Source organism: Pseudopipra pipra, chromosome 7 (assembly GCF_036250125.1).
Source record: "Pseudopipra pipra isolate bDixPip1 chromosome 7, bDixPip1.hap1, whole genome shotgun sequence".
NCBI classification, from domain to species: Eukaryota; Metazoa; Chordata; class Aves; order Passeriformes; family Pipridae; genus Pseudopipra; species Pseudopipra pipra.
In genome coordinates, this window is record NC_087555.1 from 18601146 (window position 1) to 18617928 (window position 16783).

The window sequence follows — 16783 nt, forward strand, 5'->3', positions numbered from 1 at the left end:
CTTTAAATAGTATTATTGCCTTATAAGTATTATTGCCTACTGATTTCCTACTACTTCACTTATTTACAATATGTGTACAAATTGAGGGCTACTAGAAGCTGCATGATATCAGCATGGCCCATAGCTATTCCTTTTTCTTTTCCTATTCTCTTTTTTTTATTCATTCATTAGGCTTTTCCCTCACTTCCAATAAGCTTGATTGATAAAGAGAACAACAATTAAAAAAAATTCAAGAACAGTACTCCTTCTCTTCCAAAATACAATTTTAAATCAAACAGTGATAATATAAAACTGTTGGAACTAGAACAAAACAAAAATAAAACAAACTTTTTCTTGACCTCAGATTTGCTTTTAAAGTTGTGGAACATTTCCTGTTGTGTGGGTGTATAAAAAAAAGCAGGAACTAAATACCAACTACACCAGCTTTAACTTCTCTTCCCACTCACAAAACACTGCTTACATACATGCAGATAGAATATCAAAATATTAATACTGTTCAGATCTTCATTGTCACATGTACTAATGATAAGGCTGAGGAAATTACTAAGCACAAAAGATGTGCTTAAATGCTTTTTAAGTTAAATTACAAAGAATTAAGTGTTTTTCTCTACACATATCGTGATATTCACATGTTTGTACACATATCACAGTATTCATTATTATGAATAGCTCTGCTGATAATCAATGATCTCCAAACACAGCATTGTCTAAATGCACCATGAGAAATGGCTACCTTTAACGTGTCTTTTTATTACAGTCATGCTAAAGAAGCTATTTTTCCAAAGGAAAGACAATTTCTATAATTTCTAATCACATTTCAAAATGCTTTACATATTTTTGGTAATTCAGCTCAGATGACATATATAAGCTACAGGAAAGAGAAAAAGAAAGAAAGGTGAGACAATTCCTGTCTGAGCATGACAGCAGTACAATACCTCACACAAACAACACACTGAACTGTTTTGAAAGCCGTGTGTTTTCTGTTGTTCTTTACAAGAAGAAGCAGTAAAAACCAAAATATTTCGCACAAACTAGTTCCCAACTTCCTCATTAAAACCAGAAACTCACAGTAAGAATCAACACACCAGTAAATAAAGCAGTAATACTACTTTCCAGTTATATCTGTTTTGGTATGTGTATGTGATGGAGCACATTTTGCTCAATAGTCAGCAATGAGAACAGGATTTCTGTCCCTCCAGAATTTTGGGGATCTAAAACTTCAAGCTGAGCTTACACAGTTACATTAACTTTGGTCCAACAATTAGAGTGGTAAAGAATACTGCACAAGCATCAGGGCTAAAAAAAAAAAGTTGCCATTAAATGTATAATGTAATACCATTCGGAGTAGACTTCTTACTGGAAGAGCAATAAATCCAGAGCATTAATCCAGGCTTTGCAATTACCCTATATGGACTAGAATAACTTAACTCCTTGAATAAGGGTTAAGAATGGGAAGAAAAATAACACATTATATTAATTTTTTTCTGGTTTTTTTTTTTTTTTTACTGTCTCTAATGTTCAACATTACACAAGCTTTGTGCAGATTTTCTGTAAAAATAAGCCAGTGGTTTCTTTATTAGCTATAAATGATTTTATTACAAGTGTTTGAGTGTGGTAAAATAGTATTACATTCAGCTAAAAATGAAAATCCAAATGAGTTGCAAATCCTATCATTATAGTGATTAAGTCCATGGCTTACCTAAGCCTATATTTCAAATGAAATATTTCTGAATTTATTTAAAAGACTATAACCAGACTATTTAATGGAGCAAGCAAAAGCTTAGCACAAAAAAATGCTGCTACAGCAACCTGTCACCCTTCAGCCAGCAGCTTTATCTTTTACTAAATACTAAAATGCTTTCTTTCCTTCAATCTAGATATACAGTTTTAGCAGCATATTTCACAGCAACACTGCAGCTGCACTTTAAAGCATAAGTTCAAACTCAGTTTTTCAGAAGCTGAGCCAAATTTAACCTTATTTCTATATTTGGATACCACTATAACTGAGATAAAGAAAATGAAACAAGTCACTATCTGAAAAGTCTTGCTGTTTTTCTTAACCCCAAAAAGCCATGAGGTGTTATGCATGAATGTGGCAGTTCAACTACCTGTGTCATTTAGTCTGATTCATCTCACCCCCTCCCATGCCCTCCACACAGATTGAAGAGTCCCTCCGTAATGGGCCGTGTTCCTTGGGAGTTACCAGAAGGGCATGAAACACATCAGTGTGTCATGAAGCCAACACTAGTCTGGGCAGTAACCATTTTCATCTGCAGTGCATGAGATGGCCCATGTGTGGCTGAAGAGAAATACACAGTCAATGCATTTCCTTCTAAGTTATTGAACTCTAAACAATCAGTAAAAAGAAATTTGCCAGAAGGAATAACCTTTGTCAATAGTTTCAAAGGAAAATGACAAGATAGGATGCAGGAATTAGTCTGTTTCTTCTGGAACAGAAAAGTCATATTTGTCACCCTTAATCAAATCATTGCTTTGCCCAGCCCATCATTCAGCCACTGACAGCAGCAAGTACTAGGTATTTCAGAGAAAATGCAACTAAAGGCTACTGAGGACTATAATAAAGTACCTGATTCTAGATATTTTCTTTTTGGTCCAATCAGTTAATATTTACAATGCAATTTTTTTTATCTTGTCCAAAATATTCATGGCTCTTCTTAATATCCTTTAAAAATTAATTATTCTGTTGTTCAGTCCTGCTGATCTATTGGTTTTGCAGATGTCTTGTACTAGTGAATGATTCAATTTATTTATGTGTTGCATCTAAAATATAATTCATCTGTTTCAAAGTTAGGTTCTAAATCTGTGGTACTTCTGTTTCATCTCTGCTCTAATCTTGAACTGGAAGAATTAGTAATTGAAAGCAAATCTATCTTCCTATACCTCCAGATTGTTTGCTGAGCTTCAAAAAGCTACACAGTCACACATTTTCAGCTCCTCTCATTTGGAAATCTAAACATTTTGCTTTGCATTTTGTCTCTTTACTCAGTCTTTACTCAGCTTTTTGATAATAGATGTTTGAAATTTAAACATAGCATTTCAGAGAGAAGTAAAATTTGAGGTCTTTGCACGGACATGAGCAGCTTATTGGAACAGATTTCCTGAGCAAGCCTGGTCAGCTGCACAGCACACAAGCTGTGCTTGGGGTACATCCACCATCTGATGAAAATGTACTGTCACAGGGTCCCTTTTACCTCTTGGTCCAGAGTCTGAGCACTAGGGGCCAATGCCTTCAGGCAGCACTGCTGTGGTGCTGAAAGGAGAGTCATATTTGTTTGGAGGATGGTAAATCATCTTCCTGGGTAAAATGCAAGGTATTGTTGAACCTTTGCTGAGTTCTGTTCAGCCAAAATCTCAATTGCTGTTCCTATAAAAGGGCTGGTTGCTGTACCATCACCATCTTTTAGGCTAGCTAGAAAGAACCACTGTGGTGCTGCAGGCAAGAACTAGCAACCAACTAAACTAAGAACTGGATACTGCAGTCAGCCATGTCCTAGTCCTTCGACCCAACCTGATGGTTCTTTTTGCCTTGAAGACACGAGAGAGATTAGTGACAGGAGGTCTGCACGCACTGTTAGGGAGGTGAGTTTTCTTCTGGTAAAGTAATGGGACGTGCATGAGATTGCAAAGACCAACACTATTGTATGATGACTAAATTATGACATACTGTATGATGACACATTTATATAACAAATAAAGTAATTTTGCAGAAGTTCATACCTATTTTAGCTTTTCTGTTGCTAGAAAGGAGATCCCAGTGTTACAGAGTGTGTGGCTAGGCCAAACATTTTGTAGTGTGTGACGTGCACATTCTCAGAAGCACTGACATTTCTCTGAGGAAAATGAGTGTGCCCCTACAGTTGCTTTTCGGGCAGCTTACCATCTGAATATTCAGTATACCCATTTCCAGTCTTGTTTAGCCTTTTACAAAGTGTGTGGGGACTTTCTTACTATTTCATCAATACTTACTATAAGGAGTATGTCATCAATACTTACTGTAAGGAGCAGAGGGCAGATGAGTGTGAAGCTGGCTGCATGCTACAGAAACCAATATGCCTTAAACATGTTGTCCCAATGGGCTGCCTAGACCTGAACAGCTCTTACAAAGTTCACTTGAACTGACAGAATTCATGCTTTTAAATGGAAGTTAATAGACCTAAGACACAATGCATCAGTTTATATTGCAAGTTTGGATAGCACAGGCCCAATTCATCAGATCAGCAGACTGAGCCAATGCTGTTTTCACATACTTCATGGCATAACAATAACCTGATAGTTGCAACACTTCTTGCTCAACTCCAAGTTCCAAATTCATTTTTGTATAGAAGAATGCATACCACTTGATCTAGAAGAGATGTAATAAATATAGTAAGGCTGAGAAATGTTTCTTATAATTGAACCTTTGGAAAAGATACTGCAGCATTTACAGAGATGATGCAAATTGTCTCTATGCTTTTCTCTTATCAAATGAAATATTAAGATTGATACTTTCCTGGCATGGGCTGCAGCCAATGAATGACAACTATTTGAGGACAACAGGAATTCTTTGCAGAGCATTTTAAAGTTTTTGCTTTACCTTCCAGATAACCCTTCAGCAACACACCTGTGTCTCAATGAGAGACTAATAATCTCAAATTTACAAAAAATCCCCATTTAAATGTATTTGTTTCTTTTTAAATTACATGAAAATGATCATATCAGTATAAAAATGTGGTCTCAGGAGCTTTCACAATCACCTGAAAAGCCTCATACTGGGCGAGTACTTGTACTAAAAAGTGAATCCCTTCAATACAGCAATATACTTACTAAAATAAAGAAAGAATAGAGTGAGAACTGGCAGCGAAGGAGAAGTGATTTTATACATCTTGTAGGCAGTTCAAAATAACCACATCAGGACTCGTTACACTATTGTGATCACATATGCTAGTTATGCACAAGTTACATCTTGTTATTTCTTGACCATCATCACGTATAGAACTGTTTTATATTTCTAAGCAATCAAATACAGCTGAAGACCCCAAAGGAAAAAGAAAGTACTTCTAGTTATGTGCCTGGTGTTCAAATGTTAAAAAAAAAAAATGAACTTGCCCAAAAAATTCAGCATTTGGTATCTTTCCAAGAAAATTTATTTTTTTCTTTAAAAAATTAATTTCCCAGAAAAAAATGCTATTGTAACTACAGATGGTGCTCATATCTAAAGAGAATTTTTAACAGTGAAGATGACCTAAGCAGTTTGTAGACTTGGCAAAAGTGTATCCTTTATATTTAATAATTTTCTTTTAGAGGAATATTTTTCATCCTGAAAATAAGTCCATGTTACAATTCTTAAATAATCTTTGATGAAAAGCTAAACCTAGACTTACTGCCAGTGATGACAGAAGATTGCCATATGCACATAAAATACTTCTTACATATCTGTGTAAATCACTTTGTATTGATTGATTTGATAAGCATGCAATTCATGTCAGTTTTGGGGGTATAATTCTCTGGGATGGTAATACTATTGCTGAAATACATACATACATGCACATTCTAAAGTTGTTTTTTCTGGGTAAATTCCTGTAAATAGTGAAATATAAATTCTATATAACCATTGATTTAGTTTATATGCAGAAAAAAATTATGGTTCACATATCACTGAATCCTTGAGGATGAAAAGACCTCCTCCAGAGATCATCTAGTCCAAGTTCCTTCTCTAAGTGTATTCTAGATGACCCATATCAAAAAAACTTATTGATTCACAGTTCTACAAATTTTCACTTTTTTCACCTGTTACAACAAAGGCCTCAAATCACCTTTTCACACTATTTCTGTATAGGTGCCTTGGAAGTCTTGGAAAGCAAGTGGTTGGTTTTGCTGGAACACATCATCTATTGAACAAATTAATCATATTCATTATTCTGAGCTGCTCATGAGATGAGATCTAACCAGAATCAACTTTGCTTTATTTATTTGTATCCTTCAGTCTGCACAATTCATAATTTATTTATACTTTCATTTTGCTTTGTAGTCTTTGTATGCTTTCACGACCAAGATCTATTAACAGAGTAGCATGCCAAAGATATACATGCTAAATAGCAACACTCTTGGACTCAATATTCTACTTGGAGTAATGCAACAGTAATTGTCCTTCACAAGGGACTGTAACATAACTATACACATTGTATATGTGTGATATTCTTTATAATGCTGTAAGAAGGAAATACCAGTCAACAAACTAAGGTTCCAGTTTTCCAGCCTCAGATAATAAATAATACTTCCTGTTTCTTGGTTGTTATTTTTGAGGTTCCTTCCTCAGAGCTCAACACAGTGATGATGGGATACTTCCTCTGCACCAGAAAGGCAGTAGGGAAGGTAGTTTTCAGTTGTTCTACCACTCAGACTGAATTTTTTTGCAATCACGTGGGAATTTCCTTTTATTGTAGTGGAATCCTTAACTGAGCAAGATTAAAAGTGAACTGTCTATATAACAAAGAATGCTGAAGCAGAAGGAGGAACAGCAGAAAAATAGGGAGCATGGAGGAGGAGCAGAGAAATATCAAAAAAGGTTATGGAGCACACTACAGAAGAGGGCGAGAGATCATCAAATAGTCCTCTACAAATCTACTATATTAACCAATTTCTAGGGCAGAGGGTTAAGTGGAATTTCTAGTCCTATTTTGTTACTCGAAGAAACTTCCTATATCATTAGCCTCCTTTAACTACAGTATAAAAACATCATCTCAGGGGTTTGTTGTGTTTGTTTTTAGAAAAATTAAAGAATGACCGTGCGACATCAGTACATGTGATATTTCCTAAGCAATGCAAACAGCAATACTTCTCTAAATATATGGAAATCTTCTATGGAAGCATCGAAACCACTAGACTTTGTATCTAGCCTTCTTTGGAAAGAAGGATGAACTGGCTGGGCTTTGCCAGTCTGTTAGACATATTTAAAAGAAAGTCAAGAAAAGGAAAGAGTCCAAATAGACGTCATGAAAACTAAGAAGATAAGAAAAGTTGAAGTTCTGAAAAGAACCCTTTCACTGAGCCTGCTAATAAAGACGGTCCATCTCTTCATTACCATGCTACTCATCCACCTCTGTTACACTGCACAAAAGGGAAAAAAGCAGTCTTTATAGTTGTACATGATTATATTTTCCTTTTGTATTGAGTTCAAAGTCTTTTCTAAAAAAGCAAGAGTAGATTGCTCACAATGTAATGGGCCATTCCCAGGAAATGAAAAAATGGCCTTAACGTTTTATATTAATACAATAGGTTATGTATAAAACAGGTTTTAAAAAGTTAATGCATATTAGCTTAGAACAGCCATATTTTAACACTGTGCAACTGAAAGTTCCAGTAGAGCAGATGAATGAAACTACAGAAGAAAAAAACCCGCTATGACAAAGAGATAAAGGTTTAACTAAAAGGACTCAAATCTATATTTCAGGTGCCTCTTTACCTTCCATCAGGAAACGAGTTATTAGGAGTAATGAAATCAGAGATAGAAAATACAAAAAGTTTTTAGATCCTTCTGTGCAAGGCAGCGACTCTGGCCTTTACTTCTTCACTTTATAATGATTCCTTTGAGTTGTGGTTCTGAAAAAGCTGTGAAACATCTTCCTGTTATTTCTTTTTCATCTTTCCAAACACTGGCCAGGAATAACCTCATCCTATTCTTTTCTTGGGTTTTTGAAACACATATTGACTGTAATGACTATAAATTATCTGGTTAATGTGCCCGATTTATAAAAGTGTTAGAGCTCCTCTATGCTGCTACCAGGTGCCTCTGAGAAGGCGCAAGGCACAAGAAGAATCTAACTTTTTCTATGCCTGCTTCTACTTTAGACCATGGCAAATATTTAACTTTTGAAAATTTTTAAGTTAACTGGATTTCAGGACAGTCTCACCAAATCACTCTCCCCACGATGGACTATTGGCTCTTTCTTCGCCAGAAGTAGCAGTAGACTGCTAGCCAACATCACCTCTGCCAAATACCTCCCTACAGTCACCATCCTGATGCTCTGGTGATATCTGGGTGATAACCTCCCTTAACAAGGACCTTTGAGTTTCAGATACAGACTTCTACTGAACTCCATTACGATCTGCATATGTAAAAGGAGCAACTGTATCATACCTATGGTCACTCTTACTGTACTGTACCAACTACTCTAAAACCATCACAAGTGCTGAACCAGTAGAAGTTTTCAAAATACGTTATTACACACTGCAAATCATGGGAAGCCAATTAATAAACCTTGCAGTATCAGCATCTTCAGCCCTCATCTTTGGTGCAGACCTACAAATGTAATTGAACGTCTTAGTTGCTGCATGACAGAAATAAACAAGAACTACAGAATTACATATCATTTCCATTAACCTATTTAGTCTTCTAAACCATCCTTGGAACATAATCAAGGTCTTGGGATGAAATGTCTTAAGAAGCACTAAAATCACCTCTTCTTACCTCAAAATCTTCTTTAGATCATTTTGATCTGAGCAGAGCCATGACTACCAGGATGTAATAGGAAACATTTCAGTGTCCAGAAAGGAGTTTCTGGTGGAAGATTCCAGGCTCTGGGATTTCTCATCTCAAAGATTAGCAGCAGTCATATTAGAAAAATTTTTGAAGACTTTTTTGGTTAGCTCAACATCTACTACATAAAAGAAACTTCCAATATGTAAATGAGTGCTCTCTTCCAGCTGTTCCTCCCATCCCATCTAAAATGCAATTCAAAAAGTACAAACCACTTTAAAAAGCATTGGCAGTAGTCTTTTATCAAGCATTGGCAGACCTTATCTCTTATGATGACTGTTTCTTTGCTGATGGCATCACCCATATTATTTAGATACATATTACTGTTTGGGTTTCCTGACACACTTTGCATTTGGCTGGCAGTTCCTGATAGAAAAGTGACCTGTATACAGAATTGTGAGCCAGGTAAGGAAGCAAGAGTGCATGTGCTAGTGATGATCTCAAGTAAAAGGTATTACAAAACCACAGGCTTAAGTACAAATTTATCTACTATAGATCTAAAAAAATTAATGGTAGAAGGCTTTCAGAGTTTCTGCTCAATATCAGCAATTCTCAGGAGAAATTTTATTTGACCTTCTTCATCTCTATAATTATAATTTTATTTATGCCGTGGTACTTTCTAGTGGTCCCCATTAGGATTGAGACCATCTGGCTCTGTATGCACACCATGGAAAGACAACCCTTACCTTTTGCAGTATAGCATTTAAAAATCAACAGTACTTGAAGACTGAATTTTGATTCTTTTCAGAGGTATATTATCAGGTCGTAAACATGCTACCAAAGTGAAAATGGCAGGAGACCTGACCTCTCCCCGACTTTTCTGAGTAGTTTCATGAATCCAGTTTTTGTTTGCACAAATGGTGCACATGGGGAGAATCCTTTTATTCCTATGAATGAAAGTATTTGTGTGCAAATGAGCACATTCACATGCAAATGAATGTATTTGCACAAGAAGCACTTGCCCACCTGCCACACAGCCTTGGCTTTTTGACTTTCAGGGCCTGGAGTGAATAGAATAAGAATGCCAGCAATATTTCAAAAGGTGAATGGTCAGTCATTGTGAACAGCCAGCGAGATGGATAAAAAGCTGGTGAAAATAATAAGTAAAATGGAAATGTACAGAGAAGATTCTTAAAGTGTTCAGATAAGGCATGTATATAGACCACCACCACCCAGAGTTGAAGCAATGGCAAACTGGAAGTAGGGAAAGAAGAGGAAGTACTATATATTAAATCAAGGCTTTTGACAAATTCCTTTTTTTGCCTTCTTATTTAGCAGCTATATAAATTGCATGCAAGGATAAAATCTTTTCTGAAATAATGGAGTCTTACCACACTGAGATTCTGTTGATGAAACCTGTCGAGACTCTTAAAATACTAGAAAACAAGTTTTTTTGCATTTACGTGCTTCCATTCTTTTTCCTTATACAAATGATTACCTCATAAGAAATAGAAATGTTTCTAGACTTCCCTGTGCTCTCAGGATCACCGCTGCTTTGACAGCATAGGGCATGAGGCTGTTGGCCTTCTGGTAACAAAAGTTTAACGGTCAGTATTGAAACAATATGAGAGTAGTGCATCATGCAGTTGAGGATTTGCATCCTTTAACTCCATGTTATCAGAAGCAGCAAGCCTATTCAGCTAATTTCTTATCTGTTCCTCATTACACCTTGTATGCAGCCAAGAAAATGCAGCATATATCCCAAAAGTCTACCCCAAGGACAAAAAAACAACACCAAAACCCTGTTGCACCTGCAATGGGTCTTCAGGAGCTGGCGCTGACATACACATGCAGCAGGTGGACATTCAGTGAAGCATATAAATCCCCTACAGAAAACTAAGGGAATAGGCTTTTTGGAGGCAGACCAGCCTGCCAAAACATGGCTGCTAGGTGACTGATGCATTGTGTCTCACAGGAGCCTTCCTAGACCTAGCTGAAGATTTTGAGGTCATACAGCCCCCAGAGATTCTTTTTTTCTTTTTAATTTAAAAATGTGTGATTACCCCTTACTTTCTGCCACCTGTTCTGCTTATAAACTTCTGCAGAGCCCCTCTCTCTACTCTAATTTCCAACAAGCTGTCATGTTACCCTAACCCATGGGGCTACCTCCTACTGTAGGCATTGAGATGACTTGTGCATTCATGTATGCAGAGTGGCAGCTGGCCCTAAGGCCAAGCAGGGATGTGACCCATCTATCAGTTGCTTGATTTTCTTGAAACTCTGAACCCTGCTAAAATAGAAAACTCATGTGGAGCTTCACTTCTAGCACTATTTCTGTCATTTCCATGCTTGTTATAATGGTTTCTGGAAAGCTACCATTCACAAAAAATGTATGGAAAAACTTGGAACTCCATTAAAATTTTCAGCATTTTGGACTCAAGACATACCTATTTCTATAGGAACACCAGGTGCAAATTCAGGGAGTTCCCTAAGACAAAATTAGATGTATTTTCTCTGAAATCACAGTCAGCTTGCTACTACACAGTAGTCGTCCTTACCCAGACATTCCTCTTTCTTCACTTTCCACCAGTTTGCCAGCCAACAAACCCTATTTAGTGTGTATCATTTAATTTCATGTTACCAACCCTCACCAACATAATTTCAGCTAGTACAAAGCATAGTCTCACTAAACATTGTTTCAGGGTGTTTTTGCAAATCCTTACAAGGACAAGAAGTCCACAAGGTTCTCTTGTCCAGTAATACTGCAAAAAAAGAAACTATATGAAAACATTCTAAATTAAAAGCAGGTTGATGCCACAGAGGCATTTTTAATGTGAATCTTCTTAAAAAAGAAGTTGCCAGTATGACTTACTATGGAGTTTAAATGTGAGATTTATACTGTAAGGACTAGAATACCCCAGAAAATAGATGAGGTTTCCTAAATGCCCCTGGATAAGCTCAATGAAGGAAAATGTCCTGATATCTGCAAAACATTAAAATACTCATGAAATCTGAAGAATGAGATATAAAATTAGATTAGAAAATACAGAAGCTTCAACTTTTGATCTTCAACTGTTTGCGGATCCAAACTTAAAAGCCGGCCAGAACCAGAAATTCTGATTTATTGCTGAATAATCTTATTTAATTTCTTCATAGTATTTCTGAGTATCCATATGTACACATCCCAACAGGAAGCACCAGACAAAGTCAGAAGCTGAGCCTGTGGTCCCAGTTGTGTCACACTGAAAATATATAGAAATATATAGACACCTGGTTAGTTGGCTGATTGGAAAACAAATATTGAACCACATGACATTTTCCCATCACTAGGGTTTCAAAAATTAATTAAGGCAATTGTAAATCTATATATGATTTATTCATATCATTATATATCATTTCAAAGCTGTAGTGAAGTGAAAGCTTATCCTGATTGCGTATGATCAGAAATTCCACATCAGCCACATGCAGTTGCTAAGATCCGTTGCAGTACCAGTTTAAACAGTACTCAATACTAGCTAACAAGATAGACAAATTCAATCTAAAGTATGTTCTGTTACAGCAATTCATCTATTTTTTCTTAAACAAAAAATTTCTCGGAGTGTAGGATATTCATGGGCACTTTAAGTGTCCACTGCATAGATCAGCAACAGCTGTGCTACCAATTGTAGATGTAGGCAGAGAGGATGAACAGTCCCAAAAAGAGAGTTAAGTCAGATGCTAAAAGGTTGTGATCAAATTAGTCCCTTCACTTCAAGCTTGATCACTGCTCAAGAATAGATTTTTCTAATAATCCCAGTAAGGAAACCATACATAATTACACTTACATACAAAGAACAGCAATTCTTCAGGAAGCCAGGGCAGGCAAAAATCAACCGTTAACATTCATGTAAGGTCTGCACACACCAAAAAAACCAAAACGACAACAAAACAAAAAAACAAAACAAAACAAAACAAAAAAAAAAAAAAAAAAAAAACACAAAAAAAACACACCAAACCCAAAAAAACCAGAAAAAACAGATGAGAGAGATTATGCACATGAGAAAAATATTTTTGACCAAAATAACCAGAATTACATGGTATTATTGATTATATGTTAATGTCACATTGTGACTCCAAACAGTGCCTTGATTAATCATTTGATTTCTCTTTTCCTTCCCCTGGAACTGAAATAGATCTCAGTGTCTACACAAAGGGCAGCACTGTTACATGCAATGCAGCCTGTAAAAAAACACACAAAACTTTACCATGTCATCTTTTATAAAAATCTGGTTTTAAACATCCTATAACCTTAAGTCTTATAACCTCAGCATCTGTTAGAAACATTGCCTCTTTACTGGCCTGCTGCCTTCTGCTCTAAGCAGAGCTGAGAGTTTGCACGTCCTGTTGTCATGGCCAGTGCTTATGCTGACATGGTCCGAACAGCTACTGCACAAATCCCAACAACATTTTATTAAACCATGTGATTATTACCATAATCCCATATTAGGGCCTGAGGAACCTCACTCTGATAGTAGGGTGTATTTTCAGTTCAAAGCCTGCAGCCAGGAGATTATTAAATCCCCCAGCTGTGAGAAAAATTTCCCATTCCAGAGTCAAACTAGTGAGAAAACACACAGCTCTCTCAGCCCCCTCTTTAAGATGGAGTGAAATAATTTACTCCACATTTTCAGACTAGTACAATTAATTCCCTTCAAACCCCTGAACCCACTAACATGAGGTTTTGCATCTTCCTCAAGTACATTTCAAAAAATACGTGCTCAGAGAGATAAGATAAACAGCAGCATCACAACGGGGTACTAGGTATACTTCCAGAGGTCCCATGCAAAGAAATAATATAGTGCTTTAATCACAGACCATCCCTAAATGGAAGCCATAAATTAAGGATCTATACCTATATTACAGTCTTTTTTGAGAAATGTTATGTTTTTTATCAAATGATCATTTCAAGTCTAAGTAGATTTATCAGTCTTTACAGGTGTTTTAGTCTATTGGTGTATGCTTACTGGTAGTTTGATGGACTGTGTTCTACAGCAGTAATAAAAAATACTGATCCATACCTCTGAAATACCTTAGCAGTGAGTCCTAAGTCCAGTTTCCATAGAACTTATTAACTGGATTTTTTTTTCTTTTTGTGATTTAATGCACTATGGCTATTCTGTGTTAAATTTATCTTTCCCGTGTGAGGCTCATAAACCAAAGACCGGACACAAGAGGGATGATAAACTATGCCATCATAGATAAATGTAAAAGAATATAAATTAAACATACACCTCTGTCCAATATTTAGATGCCTCTATTGGAGTTCCTTGACCGTAGCAATAACTGTTCTCCAAAATCCCCTCATTATCTCCCTCTGTTCATTTGTTGATCTGCTTTGAAGACCTTACACTCAATTTCAGTTAGTCTTCCAAATATCCACACAAAAGAGTATGTGGATATAGTGACTGACATCAGTGAAATACACAAAATATTGTCAAATTTTGACACCTGGGTTTTTTTGGGAAGTGATTTCTGACAAATTCAGGGTGAGATGCAGCAGCAGTGTGGAGGAAGCAAATGAAGCAAACTGCTCTCCAACCCCATGAACTGACAACTGTCACACAGCATGATGGGGAGACAGGAACAGTCCCTTGGGACTCCCACTAATTCCATGAAAACATTTGCCATCAAATCACTTTTGAATATTCTAAAGAGAAGGCTGATTCACTGTATATATTTTTTATATTATGAAACTTTGTGTCTTCCAGAAATGTCACTTATTTTCAGCTGTTATACAAGGTAGGTATGAAACAAATTATACATTATGCCGTGCCAATCTAAAAGCCAAGCAATACTGGACTTGAGTATCATGCAGATGAAATTTGATGAAAATTTGCAGTAACTATGTAGCTGATAAAAATGAAGATATAGTTTCTGATTACCAACCCCATGAATTTGGTTTTATTGTTACATTATGTTACTGACTGAGATCCTTTCTGCTGTGTTTGGCCTCTGCCAGAGAGTCCCATTACTTTGCTTAATGATGTTAATGACATTAGCAATAATTTTAAAAAGGCAAATCCTGGCTAACACAGAGCCATCTTGAGTTTGTTTTGTGGCTGCGTGTCTAGAAGTATTTGCTACAATTACTCATGTAGCTGGGGCAGCTACATGAGTAATTGTATGCAACATATTTTGCTGGTTTGGGAATTGTGAGCTATTTTGGACAAGCCAGACAGGCCTTTTGAATAAGTGGCTTTAGTGTCTTACTTGGTAGATAACAATAGTGGCTAAATGATTAAGTGCATGAGATGGCAAAAATAACAAGTCAGTACTAATTATCAATTTTTTATGGTGTCATAGAATAATGATGGCACACAGCTTCTGCAAGAGGAAATGATCCAGCTTTGCTAATAAACTGAAATGCCAAGCTCCAAATTTGCTTGTTGGATTGGGCTGGCGCTCTTCCCTCAGAGACTAGAAAAAGCTCCCATAAGCTTTCATTGGCCTAAATCAGAAACATCTGTTAAAAGCATGAATCACTCATTGGTTGAGATCAACAGTCAGAAAACCTTCACAAGGGCAGATTTTTTCCTCTCAGGTAGGTGACAAGTCAGCCATGTACCATCATTACTCCTCATGTCAATCTATACATATATTTCATTGACTTGCTAAGTCAGCCTGAGGTTGCTTCTTTCTTTGAGCTCTGTTAGTGATATTATACAATTAAAATTAAGCATCCTACACATTTCTGTCTTCCTTCAAACCACTACTTTATTACTCTCCACAATAGCATACAAATGCATTAAAAGTTCCAGAAAGCTAAGGAAAAAACCAGTCTTACAATCCTTCAGAGTAAGTGAAATACATTGGAAACAAACTTAAACATAAATTTTTTTTCCATCTCATGTTCTTCTCTTTTAGACACAGAGATTTGATTTAGAGCATTCTGTGAAATGACTTCTGTGAAATGATGCATGCTACAGACTTCACAGGATCCACATCATTGCTGGTTTTGAGGAAAAAACAAGGCCCCATCTACAGGTATTGGCTACACCCCACTGAAAATAAGCACAAATACAGAGGACTATTCAGCACGTAACTGTGAAGGGTCCATGTTAGGGTATGTTTGGCCGGCTGTGCTAGTTGCATCCAAACCCCCACGCCCACACTCCTGCTGGCACTGCTCCATCTCCCCATTTAGTATAGCTCTGCCTCTTTCTCTCTAATAGACTCTGGCATATTCTCCAATCCCACTATTTCTAATCCTGACATCTCTTTGCCAAATTGTGGAGGCAATTGTGGGGAAAAGGAAAACCAAAACAAAGCAACCATCATCTTCAGCTGAAACTCACCCGCCTGCGTGGCTGCCTTCCAGCATGTCTGCCAATGGCTGGCTGCTACAGGAGCTACTGCAGGAGTTGGAAACTTGAGGGGAAGGAGGAAAAAATACACAACAGGCACAGAAATGAATGTTAGTGGCTTCAAAAGCAACAGCCATCTGTTTTCCTTACTGCCTGGCAGCATGAGGAGCTCCCTGCAGTGAGGATAGAGATTTGGCAGGTTTCCGTAACCCTGTTGAGCTTTTACTGTCCCTACCAGCATCCCCTGCTGCTTCTTTCCACATCCTCAGACCAATTATACTTTGACTTTTTCCCGCAGCAGCAGTGCCTACACAACCTTGTACTCTAGAGCGCTTTAATTACCAACACCTAGTCAAAACCAGCAAAGTTCAACTACCACTTAAGCATGACATTCCTAAATTTGGAATTAATGTGATTTTGTGGCCATGTTGCATTCAAATCATAGGAGAACTGGTTTTAAAATGTAGGTGAGGTAGAGTTTACAACTCAGAAAAAGAACTTGGTTTAGTTTTGTGATAACATAATCCATCCTTTATCACCAAGATGTCAAGAAAAATTGTGTTATATTTTTCCTCTGTGATTCGCATTTCAGTTTTTATTTGCATAATGCTGCTTCCCATGCAGAAGGTTGCCAAGAAAACAGAGCATGAAACCTGTCACAGAAATGCAACAAAGAGGATTCGGGGGCTTTATTTTCAAGTAGATCTGAACCGATTTCAATGTATTTCATTGCCATAAAAAATCAAAATAGAAATGTTCTTAGTGTTTAGGTTTATTATTAATATTTCTCTTAATTGTGTGCTGGTTTTAAGGAAAGGAGCAAATAGTAGAAAAAAATGTAGCAGGTAAGAACATACATTAGGCACACTAACAAAACCAGCTACCCACAACCACAATCTTCTCTTGACATAGTAGCTTTTTAGTACAGTTCTTCAAGGCTGTTTCTGTTCTCAGTTATCACAGC

The 16783-nt window shown here is 36.8% G+C and overlaps 1 protein-coding gene and 1 long non-coding RNA gene across 3 annotated transcripts in view; one reads left to right on the forward strand and one right to left on the reverse strand.

Annotated features, from left to right (window-relative positions):
- LOC135417151 (uncharacterized) overlaps positions 1–16783 on the forward strand; it is a 56577-nt gene that overhangs the window by 26002 nt on the left and 13792 nt on the right. The window contains exon 5 of one of the 2 annotated variants that reach the window (XM_064660827.1): positions 15380–15665. The exons of the other annotated variant lie outside the window; for it this stretch is intronic. The gene's annotated coding sequence lies outside the window, so the exon portion shown is untranslated. Of the gene's footprint in view, positions 1–15379; positions 15666–16783 lie in introns of those variants that run through there. 2 annotated transcript variants of the gene reach the window in all.
- On the reverse strand, positions 10908–16027 carry LOC135417152 (uncharacterized). The gene is made up of 3 exons (XR_010431938.1): positions 15811–16027; positions 12301–12369; positions 10908–11718 (listed from the first exon to the last, which is right to left on the reverse strand). It is a non-coding gene; the product is annotated as an uncharacterized LOC135417152 (long non-coding RNA).